Below are 24,144 nucleotides of genomic sequence, written 5' to 3'. Positions count from 1 at the left end.
GTTAGTGTTACAAGGCAAGATCAGTCAGTCATCCAGACTGTTGCTCCTGCAACTACTGAAAAGGCTGCTGCCCCTCTTCAGGAACCACACGTTTGTCTGGCCTCTCAACAGATAACCCTCCGTTGTGGTTGCACCTACGGTACGGCCATCTGTATCGCTGAGGCACGCAAGGCTCCCCACCAACTGCAAGGTCCATGGTTAATGGTGGAGGGGGGGTGGAATAATTACCTTGCCAAAAATTAAGCTCAGGATGACTTGCAATGGGGGGGGGGGCAACTAATTGGCGCGCAGAACATCGTCGACATACCGCTGTACAGTAAGGATGTTGCAGATGACAGCCAGAGGGGTCCTACTATGAAATGAAACGGCACCGCAGACTGCCACTCCTGGTTGTCGGCCTGTATGGTGGGCGCAAGTCAGGCTGGTATCCCACCACTGTCCGGCCTGGAATGTCACTGGGTGGAGCAGAATTCTCTTCAGTGATGAGTCCAGCTTCGAATTGAGCTCCGATCACCAGCGAAGACGTGTCTCGAGACGCCCCAGGCAGCGGTGGGTTATCAAACCGGATGCATAAATATGTATATAAGACGTACATTTAGATTCATCCACGCATGAAAGACACACACACACACACACACATATATATACATACACGTACACAAATAATATTCGCTGATAACAGATCAGTATTAGTAAATAGCTAGCGACCCGCTCTGGATTAACACTGGTGGCATTGACAACGGCCATATGGTTTGTGTGGCGTTGCGCTAATGAATTACATACATAGTTCTTCCACATTGTCAGTGATTTTGTTGTTGTGGTCTTCAGTCCTGAGACTGGTTTGATGCAGCTCTCCATGCTACTCTATCCTGTGCAAGCTTCTTCATCTCCCCGTACCTACTGCAACCTACATCCTTCTGAATCTGCTTAGTGTATTCATCTCTTGGTCTCCCTCTACGATTTTTACCCTCCACGCTGCCCTCCAATACTAAATTGGTGATCCCTTGATGCCTCAGAACATGTCCTACCAACCGACCCCTTCTTCTGGTCAAGTTGTGCCACAAACTTCTCTTCTCCCCAATCCTGTTCAATACTTCATAACCGTACCAAAACATATAGCAATTCCTTAGATTAGCCTTGATATACAGAGAGGAACTGTGGAGGGGGACTTTAAGGTGTGATGTGCACAGTTAATCGTCACGTCCAACCGTCAGAAAACCTGTGATTCTCGCTTACAATCGCGAAGATATGTACTTGCTCTCCTTCCCTCGCTGGCATAGCACACTTGCATCCGCCAACAGCCTCAAGTGATATGTTGTTGGCTCAAATGGTTCAAGTGGCTCTGAGCACTATAGGACTTAAATGCCGTGGTCACGAGTCCCCTAGAACTTAGAACTACTTAAACCTAACTAACCTAAGGACATCACACACATCCATGCCCGAGGCAGGATTCGAACCTGAGACCGTAGCGGTCACGCGATTCCAGACTGTAGCGCCCAGAACCGCACGGCCACTACGACAGCTATGTTGTTGGTTACGTGGGTGGAGATGGAGACTGGCGAGTCGAGTCTTCGACCATACGGACACTGCGAGTTAGGTAATGACGTCATAGGATCCGCTGCAGAGTTTATTGAAAATTTACGGTGCTCATTTCTGACCTCGCAAAGAACATGTGACGTCACAGCAGTTGGCTTACCCCCACACTTCGCGAAAGTTCAGCTCTGTGCAGGGCCAACGGGAAATCAATACGTAATTGAAAAGGTACCCACTAAAGGTCTTAACTTTGTCGTGTGCTATCGAGAGCTTGCTTGTATCCAAACTCGCAGTTACGATTTATTAAACTCGACTGAAATAATTACTCGCTCTGCTCCGGAGACGGCTGGTGGCACATGCGCGCCTCGACCTGTCTTTCTCGTGATCTCTAGCATCGGATATCTAAATAACTCATCGCGGAAAGCTTCCGAAATGTTAACGTTATACTCTCTGGGCATTTGTCTAGAGGTGCCATCTAGCCGATTTCAAAAATTCTTTTTCGAGAAAGACTTGGTTTTTGGGTATCAAGCTAGAGCGGATTTCAAGATGGCTATGCGCAGTCGAATGGCTGAAATATTTATTATCAGTTCCTAAAATTCCGATCTCGAACAAACTCGAAAATTTTCTTGATATCCGTTTCCGAGATACAGAAGAGCAAAATTTTTTTCACGTAAAATCTGGTCTGAGATGTAAGATTTGGGTTACTTCAATTACACGTAAGAAGTTTATAAACGTTTTTCTGACCCGTGAAGTCCTTTATGACATGCCCTGTTGTACCATAGAAAAGAGGGGAACCATCGGAAAAATGCTCATATCAGGACATAAAAGTGGCGAATATACTCCTTTTGAAAAGACCCTGACTGAAAGTAGGGTAGCTGTTGCCTTCTTGAGCACCTTTAAAAATTTTCCAAAAAATTTTGCAATGCGAACATATTCGCGCATTTTTATGGTCAGAGAGAAGGAGACAACGGCAGTGGAAAAGTAAGAAATATTGGAAGCAAGTAGGCAGTGGTTGTGGTACCGAAAGTGGTAAGGAGACAATGGCTATGTCAGAGAAAGAGAAGGACGCTGTGGAACATAGTTGACAGTTACAGAACAGTAGTGGGAAAAGGGTGAAGGAGTTAGTACCAGTGAGAGAGGAATAAAGAGAAGTGGAATTGGGAGAGAAGCAGTGATGAAGGAAGAGAGAGTCTATGACAATGACAACGTGGAAAACAGAGAGAGTGATAGTGAGAAGAGCCAGTGGGAGGGAATGATAGTGGCAGTAACAGAGAGCAAGATGGAGAGTGAGAGGAGAGAGTAGTAGAAGAGCAGAAGGAAACTGTGGCTTTGTGACAGGAGGCAGTGACAGTTGAAAAGACACAAAGAGATAGTGACAACGGTTTGGGCTGAATGAGTAAGTGAGAGTGGTCAAGACGGACTTACTTGTGGGTTTGAGCTTAGGGGAGTGAGTGGTGAGATGCATGTTAAAATTACAACGAATATGTTTGCATGCCAAAAGTTTTAGGAAATTTTTAAAGTTGCTGCGGAAGGTAGAATGAGACAACTGGTACACCACTTTGCAGACTTTTTTTAAACAGGAGGACATTCGCCCTTTTTTGTGCTCCAATAGCAGTTTTTTCCCGCTGGTCAAGATATGACTGAATATTTATAAAGATCTGTGAGATAGCAATGATATTGTGGTACAAAATTAGATAAATAATTTTTTGACTCGTCAACTTTCAGTGTAAAAAAATCGGCAGATTAATTTACATGCCTGAGGTGGTTAATTTCTAAACGCTGTTTAAGTAGAGAAGGTTTCAGACAACTGTTAGCAAGAATGTCGCCGCAAACAACACACTGTGGTCTTGAACAGTCCTTGTCACCCATTTATGAAAACCCAAACGTAATGTAATTATCATCGTAGTATATGTTCCTTACACACGGGTTCACTTTTGTCGGATTGACACACATCACTAGAGGATGAATGACCTGTTGACACAACACTAATTTGCGATTTTGTTAAACCCTCTTTCCCCTTCAAACAATCCCTTTCCAACGAGTTATTCATTTTAATGTGAGTGAAAACGATTCTGATACACAACTGACAACTTACTGCATTCACCATAAGGAAAGAAAAAGTAGGCAGTGGTTGAAAATCAAAGGCGTGACCGCCATGTAACCGTTCCATAGTGGAGTCGCGGTGCTGTTGTTAGTATTGTTAGAACACAAAGACACTGGCAGACTAAATTTCCACTGTGGCGAAATCAAATGCTTTCCTAACGTTGTTTCGTAACTTTAAATCAGACATTCGCCGTAATTATTAATTTATTGTAGAAATAATGTGATAAATTCTCGATGTTACACTTATATAAGGGGCATTATAGGTTTAATTTAAATTTAAAATAATAATAATTATTATTGTTATTAGTATTAAGACAAAGCCGCAGAAACTAAGGAAACAGTAATAAGCCTAACCTCCAAACCCGCCATTATGGAAAATTGTTTTGACAAACCCCTTGAAAAGGTTTGGGAAGCAAAGCTCTAAAAAAAGTTCCCAACGTCACATTTACAATCTGCTTTTGCCAATTCACCACAATGAAGTGACAGTTCACTTGTGGGTTTCTAGTAATGCTGTGTGTACCTGTAACCCGTTTCAGACAATAATCTAATGCTGATTTAACTGTCGCCAGCTGCAGTGGACAAAACTTTGTTCTTCGAGTTTTGACAATACACCAGTACGTTAAGAGGTACGCAGCAGACAGAAAATGTGTCACCGACGTAGCGCCAAGTGACAAATATAAAGAAAGGTCGATTAATCATAGTGTAATGTACGGTGTAATAGTAATTTCAGTTACTTTTTTGTGCTTTTATGGTCTTCTGTCCGAAGGTAAATCAGATTAAGCACTCCGCGCTAGTAATCCCTTGCAAGTATCTTCACCTTTGCGTAACTGCTGCAACCTACATTCACATAAATGTCTTCATTGTAATCAAGCCTTGGTCTCTCTCTACATTCGTTCTGCTCTTCCTCTAACTTCTTCCCACCTCCACATCAACTATTCCTTGAGGCCTCAAGGTGTGTCCTGTCAACGTACCTGTTCTTTTAGTCTCGTTGTCCCACAAATCTCCTTTAGTCTTACTTTAATTCAAAACGTCCTTCTTAGTTTCCATCTCAACTAATCCTCAGCATTCTTCTGAAACAACACATTATAACGATATGTTTACGTAATGTGTATACATAAACATACAGTTATAAATGTCCCCGTTCGTAGTCGCTAATTATAAAAATATGTTTAATTTTGTGCTGTAACATATAGCTATAATCAGCGGTGGAAATATATTTGCGAATGCGCCCGTGTGCGGCTGTTTCTTGTTGGATCGTCTGATCAGTCGGAAGTTGCATTGCAAAAAAATGGTTCAAATGGTTCTGAGCACTATGGGACTTAACATCTTAGGTCATCAGTCCCCTAGAACTTAGAACTAATTAAACCTAACTAACCTAAGGACATCACACACACCCATGCCCGAGGCAGGATTCGAACCTGCGACCGTAGCAGTCCCGCGGTTCCGGACTGCAGCGCCTAGAACCGCACGACCACCGCGGCCGGCAGTTGCATTGCAGAGGAGAGTAAATACATATTCAAAATATAATTATTTTTGGATAGCTCAACATGAATTTCCTAAAGGACCGTAGTTTATCATGCATTTACCAGTAGAATATGGCGCGGAGAAAATATTTCGCCGCATACAACTTCCGTCCGATTTCGACGAAAGAATTCGTGACTGTGAACTCTCTATTTGGCAGGAACATAAAGAAAATTAAATAACTTCATGAAGGAGTGAGACATAGATTCTATATTAAATAAATAGTCCATACACCAGTTCCATTTACCTCTGAATTTATGGCAATTAATATATGAACTTACACTGCAATGAAGGATTTAACATGGATGGGGTTTTGACTGGCACTTCTCTTCTCGTAATGAAAATAATTCCTTTGAAGTTTTCACATACACGTCGCACAATAAATTTACTGCTATGCAGTATCGCACTTTTAGTATTGCGCTTTTACTTTACACTAAAATAATATTATTTCTAACGATAATAATACGGCGGCAAGACATGCGCGTCCGACACAAGTTACAAGAGACAAGAGAATAATGAGTAACTGTTCATCGAGAATATCTCGTACATAAAAAAAAAGTGTAAAAGTGATCTTCTTCTGTCCGTTTTTTGCGCCGCGGTTTTCAAAGTCAATAACTCACTGCATATCTGACGGCGCTTCGACAATAAACAAGTTACGTCACAGGTCGTTCACCTTTTATATTCTCGCAAGATTATTTGCTAACTGTAGCTGTTGCCGAGCGACTACTCGATTAGTGAATGATTTAAAATGATAAGGCAATCGCATAATGTTACAACATTTAAAAAGCCTCTATTTGTTCCGGCGCAACGACAAGCACCGGCACGAAGATCGAACGTAACCGCAGAGAAGGCTGTGAGACGACGTCAGCCAATAGTACGCTGACTGGGACCGCACCGCGGCAGGAGCAGCCTCTATCCGAAGAGAATATAAACGCCGCTCCAGCCAGCCTCAGCCGCACAGTAGAAGACGAACATTAGTATACCCGTACTAGAAGAGAGCACTAGAAGAGCTGTGACTTGTGGTACATATGAACTTATGCCTGCATGTTATTCATTGCCTACATGAGAATTGTATACGTTGAAGGACATTGATTATTTGAATTTCGCCCATTGCTTGCGACAACTTGTTGTAAATACAAAGTATACACATAAAAAAAAAGTTTTGCATCACCCCGGTTCCCAGAACTCCTGAAGACAGAAGTTGACTGTGGCGATGGTATCACAGACAGTCCCTTTGACTGTTCAGAGATGTCACTAAACCCGCAAAAAAAAATGCAAACAATCATACCTGAACAGCGCCTATTAGACGGAGGGGCCGGCCAGGGTGGCCTAGCGGTTCTAGGCGCTACAGTCTGGAACCACGCGACCGCTACGGTCGCAGGTTCGAATCCTGCCTCGGGCATGGAGGTTTGTGATGTCCTTAGGTTAGTTAGGTTTAAGTAGTTTTAAGTTCTAGGGGAGTGATGACCTCAGAAGTTAAGTCCCATAGTGCTCAGAGCCATTTGAACCATTAGACGGAGGGGGTCCCACAGCCGATCAGTTCCAGTCGTTCCACCAGGAAGGAGATACACGGCTCGTGTTTGTAGTTAAACCATGCCTAGACGGTGGATACCACGGTTCGATCACGTCCGCATTGTTACTTTGTGCCAGGAACGGCTCTCAACAAGCGAAGTGTCCAAGTGTCTCGGAGTGAACCAAAACGATGTTGTTCGGATATGGAGGAGATACAGAGAATCAGGAACTGTCCATGACATGCCTCGCTCATTTTGTTTTGTTTTGTTTTTGGTGGGGTTTAAGGGCGCTCAACTACTGAGGTCATTAGCGCCCAGTCACAGTTGTTAGAGCACATGGAATCTAGTAAAGCTCAAGGGGAGGGGGGGACACCAGAAAGTCCTGACAAAGATGCAGATAAAATAAGTAAAAAAGTTAGATGTCTTTGGACAAGCCAGTCAAAGTTATAAAACGCAGAACACGAGCAGCTGCTCGAGCGTCATCAGCTAAAATATCCGGTAAAGTGGATGGCAGGGACAGGACAACACGAGATTGACTGAAGCGGGGACACGACAATAAAACATGGCGCACTGTTAATGCTTGACCACAAGGGCACTGCGGGGCTGGGTCACCAGAGAGCAGGTAGCGGTGGCTAAACCGGCAATGCCCAACCCGCAACCTGGTCAGAAGGACCTCTTCTCGCCGAGATGGTCGGGAGGAGGTTGTCCAAGCAGTTGGGAGCGGTTTTACTGCCCGGAGCTTGTTTCCTTGGAGGAATGACCAAGCATCCCACCACAACGACACAAGCCTCTTACAAACAACCCCACGAACGTCAGATGATGGGACACAATGGGAGGCTGGCCGAGGCAGGAGGACTGCAGCCTTGGCTGCAGCATCTGCAGCCTCATTCCCAGGCACTCCTACATGTCCGGGAACCCACAGAAAGCTGACAGGAGAACCATTATCAGCGAAAGAATGGAAGGACTGCTGGATCTGTTGAACCAAGGGATGGACCGGATAAGGAGCTCCAAGGCTCTGAAGAGCGCTGAGTGAGTCAGAGCAGAGTACATACGATGAATGGTGGTGGCGGCGGGCATACTGAATGGCCTGATGGAGAGCAAAAAGCTCGGCCGTAAAGCTGGAACATTGGTCGAGGAGCCGGTATTTAAAGGTGGCGGCCCCGACGACAAAGGCACAGCCGACACCATCGTCAGTTTTGGAGCCATCGGTGTAAATAAAGGTGTGACCGGCAAGTCGAGCACGAAGTTCGACAAACCGTGAGCAATACACTGCAGCCGAAGTACCCTCCTTCGGGAGTGAGCTGAGGTCGAGATAAATATGAACCGGAGCCTGGAGCCAAGGTGGTGTCGGGCTCTCACCCTCTCTGTAGGTGGCAGGGAGGGCAAAATCCAATTGTCGAAGCAGGCGACGGAAGCGGACTCCGGGGGGCAGCAGGGCAGACACATACAACCCGTACTGATGGTCGAGAGAATCGGCAAAGAAGGACTGATAAGAGGGGTGGTCGGGCATTGACAACAGCCGGCAGGCATACCGACACAGCAGTACGTCGCGCCGGTAGGTCAAGGGTAATTCGGTAGCTTCAGCATAAAGACTCTCGACAGGACTAGTGTAGAAGGCTCCGGTCGCAAGACGTAACCCCTGATGGTGGATGGAGTTGAGACGGCGTAAGAGGGATGGCCGAGCAGACGAGTAGACGAAGCTCCCATAATCCAGCTTCGATCGGACTATGGACCGATACAAGCTAAGCAGGACAGTGCGATCCGCTCCCCAAGATGAACCACTAAGAACTCTGAGGATATTAAGGGAACGTGTACAACGGGCCGCCAAATAAGAGACATGCGGAGACCAACTTAGTTTCCTGTCCAATGTGAGCCCTAGAAACTTAGTTGTTTCCACGAATGGGAGAACAACGGGACCGAGATGTAAGGATGGCGGAAGGAACGCTTTATATCGCCAAAAGTTGATACAAACCGTCTTCTCTTCAGAGAACCAGAAGCCATTTGCCACGCTCCACGAGTATAGGCGGTCTAGACAACGCTGAAGGCAGCGCTCCAGGAGGCATGTTCTCTGGGCACTGCAGTAGATCGCGAAGTCATCGACAAAGAGAGAGCCTGAGACATTAGGTGGAATGCAATCCATAATTGGATTGATCGCGATGGCAAAAAGGGCTACGCTCAAGACGGAGCCCTGAGGCACTCCGTTCTCCTGGAGGAAGACGTCTGACAATACGGAACCCACACTTACCCTAAACTTTCGATCCATTAAAAAGGAATCAATAAAAAGGGGCAGGCGACCGCGTAGGCCCCACCTGTGCATAGTGCGGAGGATACCTCCTCTCCAACAGGTATCATAAGCCTTCTCTAAATCGAAGAACACGGCTACCGTTTGGCGCCTTCGCAAAAAGTTGTTCATGATGAATGTCGACAAGGTCACAAGGTGGTCAACAGCGGAGCGGCGGCGACGAAAGCCGCATTGGACATTGGTAAGTAGCTGTCGAGATTCAGGAATCCAGATTAACTGAGCATTAACCATGCGCTCCATCACCTTACAGACACAGCTTGTAAGAGAAATGGGGCGGTAACTAGAAGGATGGTGTCTATCCTTCCCGGGTTTGGGTATAGGAACAACGACGGCGTCACGCCAACGCATGGGGACCTGACCTTCGGTCCAGACGCGATTGTAGGTACGAAGAAGGAAGCTTTTGCCCGCCGGAGAAAGGTGTGCCAGCATCTGAACGTGAATGGCATCTGGCCCCAGAGCAGAGGACCGGGACAGTGCAAGCGCACGTTCGAGTTCCCGCATAGTAAAGGGGGCATTATAAGTTTCCAGATTCAGCTAGTGGAAGGAAGGTCGCCGAGCCTCTTCTGCCTCTTTCCTGGGAAGGAAGGCAGGGTGGTTATGGGCGGAGCTTGAAACCTCCGCGAAAAACCGGCCGAAGGCGTTGGAGACAGCCACAGGATCAACAAGGATCTCATTACCTGAGGTCAGGCCAGGTACCAAGGAGTGGGCCTTAATGCCCGACAGCCGGCGCAGGCTACCCCAGACCACAGAAGAGGGAGTAAAACTGTTAAAGGAGCTGGTGAAAGAGGCCCAGCAAGCTTTTTTGCTGTCTTTGATGACTCTACGGCGATGCGCTCGGAGTCGTTTGTATCCAATACAATTCGCCAACGTAGGATGGCGGCGAAAGGTGCGTAAGGCACGTCGTCGAGCACGGATAGCGTCTCTGCAAGCCTCATTCCACCAGGGGACGGAAACGCGACGTGAAGAAGAGGCAGTACGAGGAATGGAACGTTCGGCAGCATTGATGATAACAGCCATGAGGTATTCGACCTGACTGTCACAACTGAGAAAATCGTGGTCCGGAAAGGTCGCCAGTCAGCTTTTGGTATGTTCCAGCTCGAAGGACGTGGGGATGGGGTGTGGTGCAGGAGACGAACGACACAGGGAAAGTGGTCGCTCGAATAGGTGTCAGAAAGGACATACCACTCGAACCGACGCGAAAGAGTGGTAGAACAGATCGAGAGGTCCAAGTGGGAGTAGGTATGAGTAGAGTCCGAGAGGAAAGACATCCGCCAAGAGTGAGCCTCTTTGACAGGATGCAGGAGAGCCCCAAAGGGGATGATGGGCATTGAAGTCGCCAAACAATAAAAATGGTGGAGGAAGCTGAACAATCAGGTGCATCATGTCAGCCCGACTAACTGCGGATGACGATGGAGTGTAGATGGTTCAATCTGAAAAAGTAAAAGCAGAAAGAGTAATACGGACAGCTATTGCTTGGAGTGGGGTTGTCAAGGGGATGGGATGGTAGTAGAAATCGTCCCGAACGAGCAACATGACCCCACCATGAGCTGGGATACCGTCCACAGGGGTGAGGTCATACCGCTCCGAGGTATAGTGGGTAAATGCAGTACGGTCAGTCGGGTGCAACTTGGTTTCCTGGAGACCAAGGATGAGCGGACAGTGCAGGCAGAGGAGCAGTTGTAATTCCTCCCGATTAGATCGAATACCTCTTATGTTCCAATGTAACAAGGCCATCGCTAGTCAAAAAAGAGGGGGAACGAGACGGGGGAAGAGCTGGTTACCTCGGCGGCCGCGGAGGGCCAGGTTTCGAGGGAACAACGCTACAACCGGCGGGAGGCGGATCCTGTTCCATCGAGTCGTCGCCAGCTGCGGCCGCTGTCCCGGGTTGTGTAGGAGGGGCAGCATCATTTGCCAACGAGAGGCCAGCTGAACGCCTGGAAGCAGAGCGTCCCGGCGAAACTGAGGACGGCCGGGAGCAGCGACTCATGGATGGAGCGTCAGACGAAACGCGCCGGGGTGGAGAGGGGGATAGAGACTTCTTATTGGAGGCCTTCTTGGAAGTCCGAGGAGGCACAGGGATGGTGGGCTGGACCCAAAGAAGGTCCTCATGCGCGGGGTCCGTTTTGGAACGCCGGACCTCGGAAGCTGGGGTCCGGAACGGTTCCCCGATGGACGCCTGAGAAGAGGATCGCTTCTCAGGCGGCGGGGGGGGGGGGGAGGAGGAGGAGGAAGGGTGGCCCCTGGGGCAGAGGGGGCGGGGGCCATGGGGGAGGAGGATTTGGAAGGGAGGGATTTGGGAGGCGGAGGCAGAGACCCCGGATAGGGGGGAGGAGGTGGAGGGGGGATAGGATAGGGGTGAGGATAACGTGGAAGGAGTGGACATGACTGAGGCAAACGAAGTGGTCAACGTCACGGGATGGAGGCAGTCATACTTCTTCCTGGCCTCAGAATAAGAGAGACGATCCAAAGTTTTGAGTTCTTGTATCTTCTTCTCCTTCTGATACGCGGGGCAGTCTAAGTATCTAGGCGAGTGGGTGCCAGGACAATTAACGCACCGAGGTGGTGGGGTGCATGTATGTTCCTCACGAAGAGGACGTCCACAATCGCCACAAAGGGGCTCAGCCTCACACCATGACGACATGTGCCCAAAGTGCGAACACCAAAAACAGCGCATAGGAGGCGGGACATAAGGTCGCACGTCGCACCGGTAGCACATTACCTTTACCTTCTCCGGGAGAACGTCCCCCTCGAAGGCGAGGATAAAGGCCCCGGTGTCGATGCGACGGTCTTTGGAGCCGCGCTGGACTCGCCGGACGAAATGCACGCCTCCGCGCTCCAGGTTGGCCCTGAGCTCCTCATCAGATTGCAGCAGGAGGTCCCGATGAAAAATAACCCCCTGCGTCCTATTCAGTGCCAGATGCGGGACAATGGACACTGGGATGTCCCCTAGTTGGTCGCACGCCTGGAGCGCCGCCGACTGTGTGGCGGAGGTGGTCTTTATAAGAACGGACCCCGAACACATCTTACTGAGAGCCTCGATTTCCCCGAAGATGTCCTCGATGTGCTGAACAAAGAACATGGGCTTGGAGGTGGCGAACGTCCCCCCATCGGTTCGAGAACAGACCAAATAGCGGGGGAAGTACTTCGCCCGAAGCCGTCGGGCCTGTCCCTCCTCCCAGGGAGTGGCCAAGCGGGAAAGGGCAGGAGAACCAGAACCAGAGACAGTACCTTTCCTTTTGAAAGACTCGGCCGCAGAGCGACCTGATACATGTTGACGTTTCATCTGCGAAACGTCCGCCCCGATACCACCCACTCCGACCAGGGGCTCTCCCCACGGAAGCCACCCAGCCTCAGCAAGGGCCACCTGGCAGGATGACCGTTGCCGGGAGTCCTGATGCCCCAAGCAGACGGGCATCTACTCCTTGGCCGACATGGGGAGGGTGCAGCTCAGGTATTGGCAGTACGATCCCTGTGTTGTCAGGGGGCTACAACCTAGAGGGTACATGACGACCCCACCACAACGGGCTGGCTACCGTGCTGGATTTCGGGTGCCATGGAAAGTCCATCATGATCGTAGGTGCAGATGGGGACGCACTATGGGTGTAACTTGTTCAACCCATCAGGCGTTTAGGCCCAATTTGAGGAATAGTGGGTATGGTGACAACGCCGTTACAATGCTGAGTGCCAAGGTCTTAGTGCACTGAGGACCAGTGGTTCAGCACGTAAGGCGTCCTTCCCCAAAAGGCTCGTACTTCTGTAGAATTTTGAAAAATGGTGGTCAAACCCCAAGGGGGACCATCACATGGAAGGCCGAAACGGTTGAAACTCCTTTTAGTCGCCTCTTACGACAGGCAGGAATACCTCGGGCCTATTCTTACCCCGGACCCGCAGGGGGAATGCCTCGCTCAGGCCACCCAAGGGCTACTACTGCAGTGGATGACCGCTAACTTCGGATTATGGCTCGGAGAAACCCTGCCAGCAACGCCACCATTTTGAATAATGTTTTTCGTGCAGCCACAGGACGTCGTGTTACGATTCAAACTGTGCGCAATAGGCCGCATGATGCGCAACTTCGCTTCCGACGTCCATGGCGCCGTCTATCTTTGCCATCAGAACACCATGCGGCGCGGTACAGATTGTTCCAACAACATGCAAAATGGACCACTCAGGATTGGCATCACGTTTTCTTCACCAATAAGTGTCACATGTGCCTTCAACCAGACAATCGTTGGAGACGTGTTTGGAGGCAACCAAGTCAGGCTGAACGCCTTAGACACACTGTCCAGCGAGTGCAGCAAAGTGGAGGTTCCCTCTTGTTTTGGGGTGGCATTATGTGGGGCCGACGTCCGCCGCTGGTGGTCATGGAAGGCGCCGTAAGGGCTGTACGATACGTAAATGCCATCCTCCTACCGATAGTGCAATAATATCGGTAACATTGTGGCGAGGCATTCATCTTCATGGACGACAATTCGTGCCCCCATCGTGCACGTCTTGTGAATGACTTCCTTCAGGATAACACCACTCGACTAGAGTGGCCAGCATGTTCTCCAGACATGAACCCTATCGAACATGGATGGGATAGATTTAAAAGGGCTGTTCATGGACGACGTGACCTACAAACCACTGAGGGATCTACTCCGAATCGCCATTGATGAGTGGGACAATCTGGACCAACCGTGCCTTGATGAATTTGTGGATAGTATGCCACGACGAATACAGGCTTGCATCAGTGGAAGAGGTCGTGCTACTGGGTATTAAAGGTACGGGTGTGTACAGCAATCTGGATCACCACCTCTGATGGTCTCGCTCTATAGTGATACAACATGCAATGTGCGGTTTTCATGCAAAATAAAATGGGCGTAAATGATGTTTATGTTGATCTCTATTCCAATTTTCTGTACAGGTGCCGGAACTCTCGGAACCAAGGTAATGCAAAATTTTTTTGATGTGCGTATTATCAATTCAATTACTGTAATGAACTGAATTGGTATGATTTCCTTGTATATTGTCTAGTTATCCCAGAGAACAGCCTCATAGGCACCCTATAAGACACGAGTGGGCTGGACTCCACACTATTGTCTTTCTATCTGTACGTTTACCACTAGACAAATCGTTTCAAAAAAGTTTTCCTCAATATTTTTAGATGTTAGTAAATTTACTTTTTTCAGAAAAGATGTCCTTGCTGTTGGAAGTTTTTGTTTTACATGTATCCCTGTCTGTCAATTTGCTAGCAAAAAGAAGCAAAATTCATCTACTGCGTTTAGAATCGCATTTTCTAATTCCCCAAGCATCATCTGACTTTATTTGAATACGCTTCATCACCCTTGTTTTATTTTTAGTGATGATCATCATAAAACTTCTTTCCATGCCATTATCCATTTTGCAGAGCTTTGCGCCGTCTCTGAAAGAATTTCAGTGTCATTGAAAAACCTTAATTCATTTTGCCTGTTGTTAAATACCTTTATAAAATGCATCTATGATTTTCTTTAATGCTTCCTCTATGTGCAATACTACTTTTAGTGATTTCATCAGTCAACTTTAAATTCTTCTTGCGTCGGGTGCTGCTTTATACAAAAGCACTGTCAATCCTTACCTTGTTCCAAATCCAACTCTAGAGCTTCTGTCTCTATACTGCACATTGCAATCTTTTCTGCCTACAGTCAGTTGCGTTTGTTGTATTCCACTGTAAGTGCAAACATGACTACACTTTAATCTCGCCATGACTACAGGCTAAATTGGATAACTTCCTTAAGAATGGCTAAAATTAATTAACTTGCCACTGGACATCGCACGTATCACTATCAAAAGTAAGGTATTTAAATACATCCCTTATAGTTTACTTATAGTCAACGGTAGCATAGTTGAAGAGATCTATTTACAGAATGAAATTTCTCTACCAACGACTGCTGCAAGGAAGGTCATGTTCAGTCATTTAGGTTAGCATACTACACAAATATACTGCAAATAAATTAAATCTTACACTGAAGAGCTAAAGAGTCTAGTACACCTGCCTAATATCGTTTAGGGTCCCCACGAGCACGTAGAAGTGCCACAACACCACGTGGCTTGGAACCGACTAATGGCTGAAGAAGTGCTGGAGGAAAATGACACCATGAATCCTACAGGGCTGTCCATAAATCCCTAAGAGTACGAGTGCTACGAAATCTCTTCTGAAAAACACGTTGCAAGGTATCCAAGATATGCTCAATAATATTCATGTCTGGAGAGTTAAGTGGCCAGAGGAGATGTTTAAACTGAAAAGAGTGTTTCTGGAGCCACTCTGTAACAATTCTGGACGTGTGGAGTGTCGCATTGCCGTGCTGGAATTGCCCAAGTCCGCCGGAATGCTCAATGGATATGACTGCATGCAGGTGATCATACAGGATGTTTACGTATGTGTCATCTGTCAGAGTCGTATCTAGAAGTATCAGGGGTCACTCATTACTCCAACTGCAAATTCCCCACACTATTACAGAGCCTCTACCAGCTTGAAGAGTCCCCTTCGGACATCCAGGGTCCATCTATTCATGAGGTTGTCTCTGATATGTCTACGTAAGCAGAAGAAACTAACGATCAAAGTCCGAAAACAATTTATTGGACTGTTCAATTAACCAAAACAAATTCTTCAAGTGTAACACCAACACAAAACAGTGATCCATAATCCTAATAAAATACACAGGAAGCAGAAAAATAATAGACAGACTATTAAAAAACATGGCGACAGCCTGGGTTCTGCTCGCAAGAGATATAAAATGCACACCCAGCGACAGCATGATTTCTGTTCGCAACACCGTGGAAAGTCGCACAACACTGAACACTCACTTAAACACTGCACTAAAAAGTTGGCACAAATATGACATACCACACCCGAGAGCAGGTGGGGGGAAACTTGTCAGATGACGGGAAGAAAAGGGGGGGAAGGAGAGGAAAAGTGAAGGGGGTGGGGGGAAAGGAGCCAATGGAAGATGAGGATCCATAAGAGTGGTGCGGGGTGCTGAGCAGACGTGCCAGGGAGTGGGGAAGGCAGAGGAGGGGAGTACAAAAGGACTGGAGGGGGGAGAAAGGAGATAGGGAGAGGGTAGGTGGGGAGAAAACACAGGATGGAAGGGGGGAGGAAGAGGGAGCCCAGGGAAAGGATGGAGGAAAGGAGGGGGGTGAGGATCAGAGTTGATAGGAGGGATAAATGGAGGGAGAGAGGGCACCATCCGGGAGGGGGAGTTGATGGAAGCCACCTCGGGAAAGGAGATGTAGGGTGTAGAGATAGAGGGAAGGGGGGATACAACAGTGAAGACGTGGCAGGGGGCAGGGATGGGAGAGAAGAGGAGCAACCGGGGGGTGAGGGGGTTCAAGGCGGCGGTAGGTGTAGAGGATGCGGATATGTTCAAGGAAGAGGAGCAGATGGAATGGAATGAGATCATAGAGGATCCGCATGGGGGACGGGAGGCGTATACGGAAGGCGAGGCAGAGTGCATGACGCTCAAGGATCTGGAGGGACTTATAGAATTTGGGGATGCAGATATCCAGGCAGGACTGGCATAACAGAGGATGGGACGGATTAAGGATTTGAAGGTGTGGAGGATGGCAGAGGGGTGCAACCCCCATGTCCGGCCAGAGAGGAGTTTGAGGAGTCGGAGGCGGTTGTGGGCTTTGGATTGGATGGAGCGGAGATGAGGGATCCAGGTGAGGTGACGGTCAATGGTGAGGCCAAGGTAGGTGAGGGTGGGGGTGAGGCGGAAAGGACGGGCGCAGACGGTAACCGATGTGCGGCCGAGCGCCGACCTTTATAGCGCTTCGGCGGATGAGTACCTCGGAACTATTTTCCAGCACATGGTTTGACGTGTGAAAATAGTTCCGGGATCTGCAGCGACCTCTTCCTTATGTTTATGTGGGCCGGTAATGGCCCCTAGTGGCCGCTGGTGTCTTTGCTGTGGTGTTGTTATTGTGGTTGTTGTTGTGGCCGTTCATCAATATTGCCTGTCGGTTGTGTAGTGCTTCGGTGTGCCTGCGAGGCGGACAACCCGCGGCTGTAGGCTGTAAGTTTGGTTGCTGATACTCTAGGCGCCGTGATGTCTGGTGGAGAAGGCCACAGCAGTCTCCATACCCATTCACGTCCATTGTCTCGATACAATTTGAAACGGGACTCGTCCGACCAGGCAACATGTTTCCAGTCATCAACAGTCCTACGTCGGTGTTGACGGGCCCAGGCGAGGCGTAAAATTTTTATGTCATGCAGTCATCAAGGGTACACGAGTGGACCTTCGGCTCTGAAAGCCCATATCGATGATATTTCGTTGAATGGTTCGCACGTTGACACTTGCTGATGGCCGAGCATTAAATCTGCAGCAATTTGCGGAGGGTTGCTCTTCCGTCTTCTTTCTCTTCAGTCGTCGTTGGTACCATTCTTTCAACATCTCTTTCCGGCTGCAGCGATGTCGGAGATTTGTTGTTTTATCGGATTCTTGATTTTCAAGGTATACTGGTGAAAAGGTCGTACAGGAAAATCCCCACTTCTCGGAGGTGCTGTGTCCCATTGCGTCGACTATAACGCCACGTTCAGACTCACTTAAATCTTTGTTACCTGCCATTGTAGCAGCTGCACCACACACTTGTTGTCTTATACAGGCACTGCCGACTGCAGATCCGTATTCTGGCTGTTTACATATATCTATATTTGAATACGCATGTCTATACCAGTTTCTTTGGCGCTTAAATGTATAATCAGCAGACTGAGCACAAGAACTCAAGTCTTGGCTTAAAAACACCAGCTTAACAAATGTCAAGAAAGTTGAAAGGAAACTAACACTTCAGTGGCCGGCACGAAATTATATGCCTCAAGGTCATACCCACCTCTGCAATCCGCCGGCGCCAAGCGCTTTGATTCACCCCGACTCGTGGATTTATTGCCGCTTTTACACCGTTAACAGCTTAGTAGGTCAGTGTCAGCTGAAAGTTCTGTGCGATATCGCATTTTCAAATGTGGTTTCAGTCTTCCGTGGAACGTTGTATTGACTTGCGTTTGACAGTGAGCGAATTGCAGGAATAAGAGGCAACATCGATCGGCGTACGCAAAGGGCGTAAACGGGAACTATGGAATTTGACGATTATGACAAGGTTAGTGCGTAAAGCTGTACTTCGATACTACGACAGAAGAGAGTATCCGACGGATAGAACAATGTACAGTGATTGCTGTCAAAAAATTAATTATTTTGGCTCAGAGACCTCCGTTCTTTGTCTTCTCCGCTGACTTGGTACTTTATTCAGAAAGTATAATGATGAACAAAAAAATTTAATGAAGTGCAGAGACATTGCAGCAGCAAGAACGAAGCTTTGTGTAAAATACTCTTATTTCATGCTGATGACAATGTATTGTAGTATATTTCGGAAAAACTTGGTTCTCGCAAAACCACAACCAAGAATATATTTTTCTCGACTTAAGGAAATATTGTCCTGAAAGTACCTACAGTTTTGTATAACATATGCCGACGTTTCGAGTGATGGGTGCAGTGACGAGGGGACAGTAAGAGCTGGAAATTAAAAAAAAATTCTGGAAGTAGGGAATATTCTCGGCCGTATTAAGCTGAGCCGCTGGAACTAAAGTCCTGGCGGCGGCACACACTCCCACACTGAGGGCTCGGAGTCTCTTGTAAATAAAACGCGTTCATACCTAACACGATGCAATAGTGATGTCCCAGATGTTACCAAAAGTAATTTCATGGATTTCTTAACAGATTTCTTGTTAGAAGTTTCCACAAGATCCTACGAAACACATATTCAACAGACAGTGACGACATTTTTTGTCACACAGGCAGAACAGTTTCACACCTCTTACTTTATTTTTTATCTCGGAATACTTTTATGTTTTCACTATAAAAAGTGTCACACACACACACACACACACACACACATACACACACACACACACACACACATATATATATATATATATATATATATATATATATATATATATATATGTGTGTGTGTGTGTGTGTGTGTGTGTGTGTGTGTGTGTGTGTGAGAGACTCATGTTTTATAGTGAAAACAGAGTACGCGAAAGAACTTGCCCCCCTTCTAACAGCCGTGTACCCCAAGTGTCTAGAGCAACGAAAGGTTCCAAATGATTGGAAAAGAGCACAGGTAGTCCCAGTCTTCAAGTAGGGTCGTCGAGCAGATGCGCAAAACCATAGACCTATATCTCTGACGTCGATCTGTTGTGGAATTTTAGAACATGTTTTTTGCTCGCGTATCATTTCGTTTTTGGAAACCCAGAATCTACTCTGTAGGAATCAACATGAATTCCGGAAACAGCGATCGTGTAAGATCCAACTCGCTTTATTTATTCATGAGACCCAGAAAATATTAGATACAGGCTCCCAGGTAGATGCTATTTTCCTTGATTTCTGGAAGGCGTTCGATACAGTTCTGCACTGTCGCCTGATAAAGTAAGAGCCTACGGAATATCAGACCAGCTGTGTGGCTGGATTGAAGAGTTGTTAGCAAACAGAACACATCATGTTGTTATCAATGGAGAGACGTCTACAGACGTTAAGGTAACCTCTGGCGTGCCACAGGGGAGTGTTATGTTGCTTTTCACAATATATATAAATGACCTAGTAGATAGTGTCGGAAGTTCCATGCGGCTTTTCGCGGATGATGCTGTAGTATACAGAGAAGTTGCAGCATTAGAAAATTGTAGCGAAATGCAGGAAGATCTGCAGCGGATAGGCACTTGGTGCAGGGAGTGGCAACTGACCCTTAACATAGACAAATGTAATGTATTTCGAATACATAGATAGAAGGATCCTTTATTGTATGATTATATGATAGCGGAACAAACACTGGTAGCAGTTACTTCTGTAAAATATCTAGGAGTATGCGTGCGGAACGATTTGAAGTGGAATAATCACATAAAATTAATTGTTGGTAAGGCGGGTACCAGGTTGAGACTCATTGGGTGAGTCCTTAGAAAATGTAGTCCATCAACAAAGGAGGTGGCTTACAAAACACTCGTTCGGCCTACTCTTGGGTATTGCTCATCAGTGTGGGATCTGTACCAGATCGGGTTGACGGAGGAGATAGAGAAGATCCAAAGAAGAGCGGCGCGTTTCGTCACAGGGTTATTTGGTAACCGTGATAGCGTTACGGAGATGTTTAGCAAACTCAAGTGGCGGACTCTGCAAGAGAGGCGCTCTGCGTCGCGGTGTAGCTTGCTCGCCAGGTTTTGAGAGGGTGCGTTTCTGGATGAGGTATCGAATATAATGCTTCCCCCTACTTATACCTCCCGAGGAGATCACAAATGTAAAATTAGAGAGATTCGAGCGCGCGCGGAGGCTTTCAGACAGTCGTTCTTCCCGCGAACCATACGCGACTGGAACAGAAAAGGGAGGTAATGACAGTGGCACGTAAAGTGCCCTCCGCCACATACCGTTGGGTGGCTTGCGGAGTATAACTGTAGATGTAGATGTAGAATGACCTCACATTTTTTCCTTGTTTAGTGTCAACTGCCACTTTTCGCATCAAACAGACACCGTGTGTAAGTCATTTTCCAATTTTTTAATCTTCTGGTGACATGATTAAACGACATCATCTACAAACATTCTAAGAGGATTGATCAGATTGTCTCCTATAGGTAGATCAGGAACAGCAGACGGCTTATAATACTTCCATGCGGAAGGCTAGATATCACTTCTCTTTTATTCGATGACTTTCCATTGATTACTACGGATTGTTATATTTCTGACAGTAAATCATTATCTAGGAGCACAATTGAGACGCTACTCAATAGGTGCGCAATTTGATTAGAATCCGTTTTCGAGTAACGGTGTCAAAAGCCTTCTGGAAATAGAGAGATTTCATAAAAAACTAGTTGTGTTTCACAAGAACGATATTTTCTGAATCCTTGCTGACTGTGTGTCAATAGACCATTTTCTTCGAGTTAATTCATAATATTCTACTGCATATTATTGTCGGTGATATGGGTCTGTAATTTATCGGATTGCTCCTGCTTTTTTGGTTGAGTATTGATCTGGCCTATGCAACTTTCCAGTTTTTTAGGTACTTATCATTCGTCGAACAGTCGCTTCAATATAACCACTAATTATGGTGCTGTTGCATCAGGATACCCTGAAAGGAACGTAGCTGTACCGGAAGACTAGCTTTTGCTATATGATTTGTCTGATTCGCCACACCGGGACTATATATTTCAGGTTACTCATATTAGTAGCAGCTTTTTATTCAAATTCTGGAATAGTTACTTCATCTTCTTTGGTGAAGAAGTTTCTGAAAACTGTTAGTAACTGTGGTTCAGTGTCATTGTCATTGGACATATTAACATTGGTATCGTGCAGTGAAAGTATTGAGTGAGGTATTGCTGCTGGCATACTTTACACATGATAAGAATCTCTTTGCATTTTCTGCCAGATTTCGAGACATAGTTTCGTTGTGGAAGCTATTAAAAGTTTTTCACAGTGAAGTCTGCGCTAAGTTTCGAGTTTCTTGGAGATAATACGTTCTTTAAAATTTCACAAGCTGTTTTCGATGACACTCTAACAGTGTTCTGACTTGTTTTGTAAATCATGGCCGATCAGTACCATCTTTTTCATAATTTATTCGGTATAAATCTCTCAACTTCCGCCGATACTGTTTCTTTGAATCGAAGCCAGTTTTGCAACTGCAGTACTGATTGTTGTTATATATACCCTCTTCTTGCGTTTGTCCTGCGCTCTTTGAGACAGAAGCCCTGTTTGTAGTTTCCGAGACCAACTAAACTACAAAAATCGTCCATTCCATTACATTCCACACAGCACTTGCTACCCGTGTAGCAACCTCATACGTGTCGCGAACCCAGAGTAAAAACCGAAACCTCACCACCCTATAGCGTCAGCTGAGGAATGTACAGCACCAGCTGACCCTCTGATTCAGACCCTCCATGCGGCTCTGCACCAAAGGTCTGCAGTCGGTCTTGTCGACGATGCTACAGGTGATGAGTCCACATTCATTTTGCAAGCAAGACTGGAAGTCTTCACTAATTAAAATAGCTGCCGAAAACCATAGAGAATCTCCTCTGATCCAAAACGATTCACCTCATTAAATCTGGCATGACTCAGCACTTACAGTTGGCTGCACGCTCGGCTGTTCAAGGCACCTGGAAGCACCCATTCCACGTCTGGGATGACTCTCCCGGTGCACAGTAGATATCTTCCGGTCCTTGGAAGCACTGTCCTTAAGGGGCTTCATTGTGCACTTAACATTGGAGCTCCCAACTATCAGTAATCCCACCCTATGTGAATGCCCAGGTCTTGCAGGCTAACACACTTGCTCTGAAAAAGGGAAACAGGCTGCATCTGGCTCAGGATTTTTTTCAGTCACATCTGTTTGTCAGATGAACCAGGAAGGTCTTCAGATTGGCGCCCCAGAAAGTCTTTCACCGCCTGTCACATCTTGGAACGATTCCCACTCGACCACATGTGAGAAATCATCCTCAGTGGAGGCAGTCGCCAGGGTAGTCACAGTAGTGGATGAATAGGAGTATAGGTTGGACATGATGGATGTTCCCCAGATGCCCATGTCCAGCCCCCGACAATGCTGCCCATTAACAATAGCCTGAAGCTGCATGACCAAAGCCAGCACAACCTAGAGCTGTAAGCGTAGGAAGTCAGTTTGCATCTGAATGCCACAATCACTGTCCTTAACCAAACTAAAGGCGGCAGAACTACACACTAGACAGTTATTAAAGCGCAAAACTGTGGCTACTGGATACATAAACACACAAAACATTTAAGAATTTAAACTAAAAACGCACACAGTATACCAAAATAAGTTTCTTCTTCTTAGTAGCTTGTAAAAGTCAAAAGCGAAATGCTGTGAAGAATATCACTGTATTCGCGGGATACCAAGGATAAAAATCGGCCTATCGTGCTTATCAGTTTGACGCAAAATGGAACACGTTATTGTTGGAAACAAAGCATTGTGAACTGTATGCTTTCATGTTTAGAACTTAATCACACAAAATACAACTATTCATATGTTTAATTTGAACTTCGTTATAAGTTTGTATGATTCCAATGTACTAATAAGCAGGGTGTGGAGCGTTGAGGATCACACATCAAACAAAAACCGGGTCGTTGTCTGAAAGGTGTGGGGTGGGAGTGCCGGTGGCACAGTACATGTTTGCCCTGCACGCCGTTTGCACTAGTTGCAACACAGTGACGTTGCAGTCTGATGGTACCATTAGGTATATCGTTGGTGCTCCGACGTTTTCCATGCTTCAGAGCATGAAGGCTGCTAACGACAACGTCTACGAGCCATCGTTTGACCTTCAGATCTGAGACCATTGACAATGACTATGTGTCGCTGTCACGTACTAAGAACTGCGCCATTTTGTTAACTGATTATGAACATTCGGAGAAAGTGAATCTGCCAAGTAAGTAAAATTAAGTAGAGTCCTGTCTCACTACTTACAGTTTAGGATGATTAATTTTCAGTGAGCTGAGTTAGTGAGAACACATGATCCAGCATCATTCTGGAGATTAGATACGCTAAACTCAAAATCAGTGTGACCACAAACCTCATAACATGATCTATTTAATTGGTACTATTAGTACTATGAGGCCGTCGTGAAAAGTAACGCCTCAGACCTTTTCATGTAAAAACTGTTAAAGCTTTTTAAATGAAAGAATTGTTATTAACATCTCCAACTCTATTCTTCAAGTCTACATATTTTTTCTCAGCATAGTCACCCTGGCGATGAAGATATTTCTCCGCCGGCCGCTGTGACCGAGCGGTTCTAGGCGCTTCAATCCGGAACCGCGCTGCTGCTATGGTCACAGTTTCGAATCCTGCCTCGGACATGGATGTGTATGATGTCCTTAGGTTAGTCAAGTTAGTTCTAAGTCTAGGGGACTGATTACCTCAGATGTTAAGTCCCATAGTGCTTAGAGCCATTTGAACCATTTTTGATATTTCTGCGTACGGATGAACAGTTTATGGGTATCGTCACTGTAGAATGTTTCACAATGTTGATTAGCCACAGCCTCACCTTTGTTAGCACCGCTTCATCACTATCAAAGTGAAGTCTTCGAAGGTGTTCTTTAAGGTTTGGAAACAGATGAAAATAGGATGTCGCCGGGTCAGGACTGTATGGGGGATGATCTATGATAGTGAACCAAAGGCATC

Source organism: Schistocerca cancellata, chromosome 5 (assembly GCF_023864275.1).
Source record: "Schistocerca cancellata isolate TAMUIC-IGC-003103 chromosome 5, iqSchCanc2.1, whole genome shotgun sequence".
In the NCBI taxonomy this organism is placed as follows: Eukaryota; Metazoa; Arthropoda; class Insecta; order Orthoptera; family Acrididae; genus Schistocerca; species Schistocerca cancellata.
The sequence above is the reverse complement of the archived record's forward strand: the minus strand, read 5'-3'. Positions refer to the sequence as shown.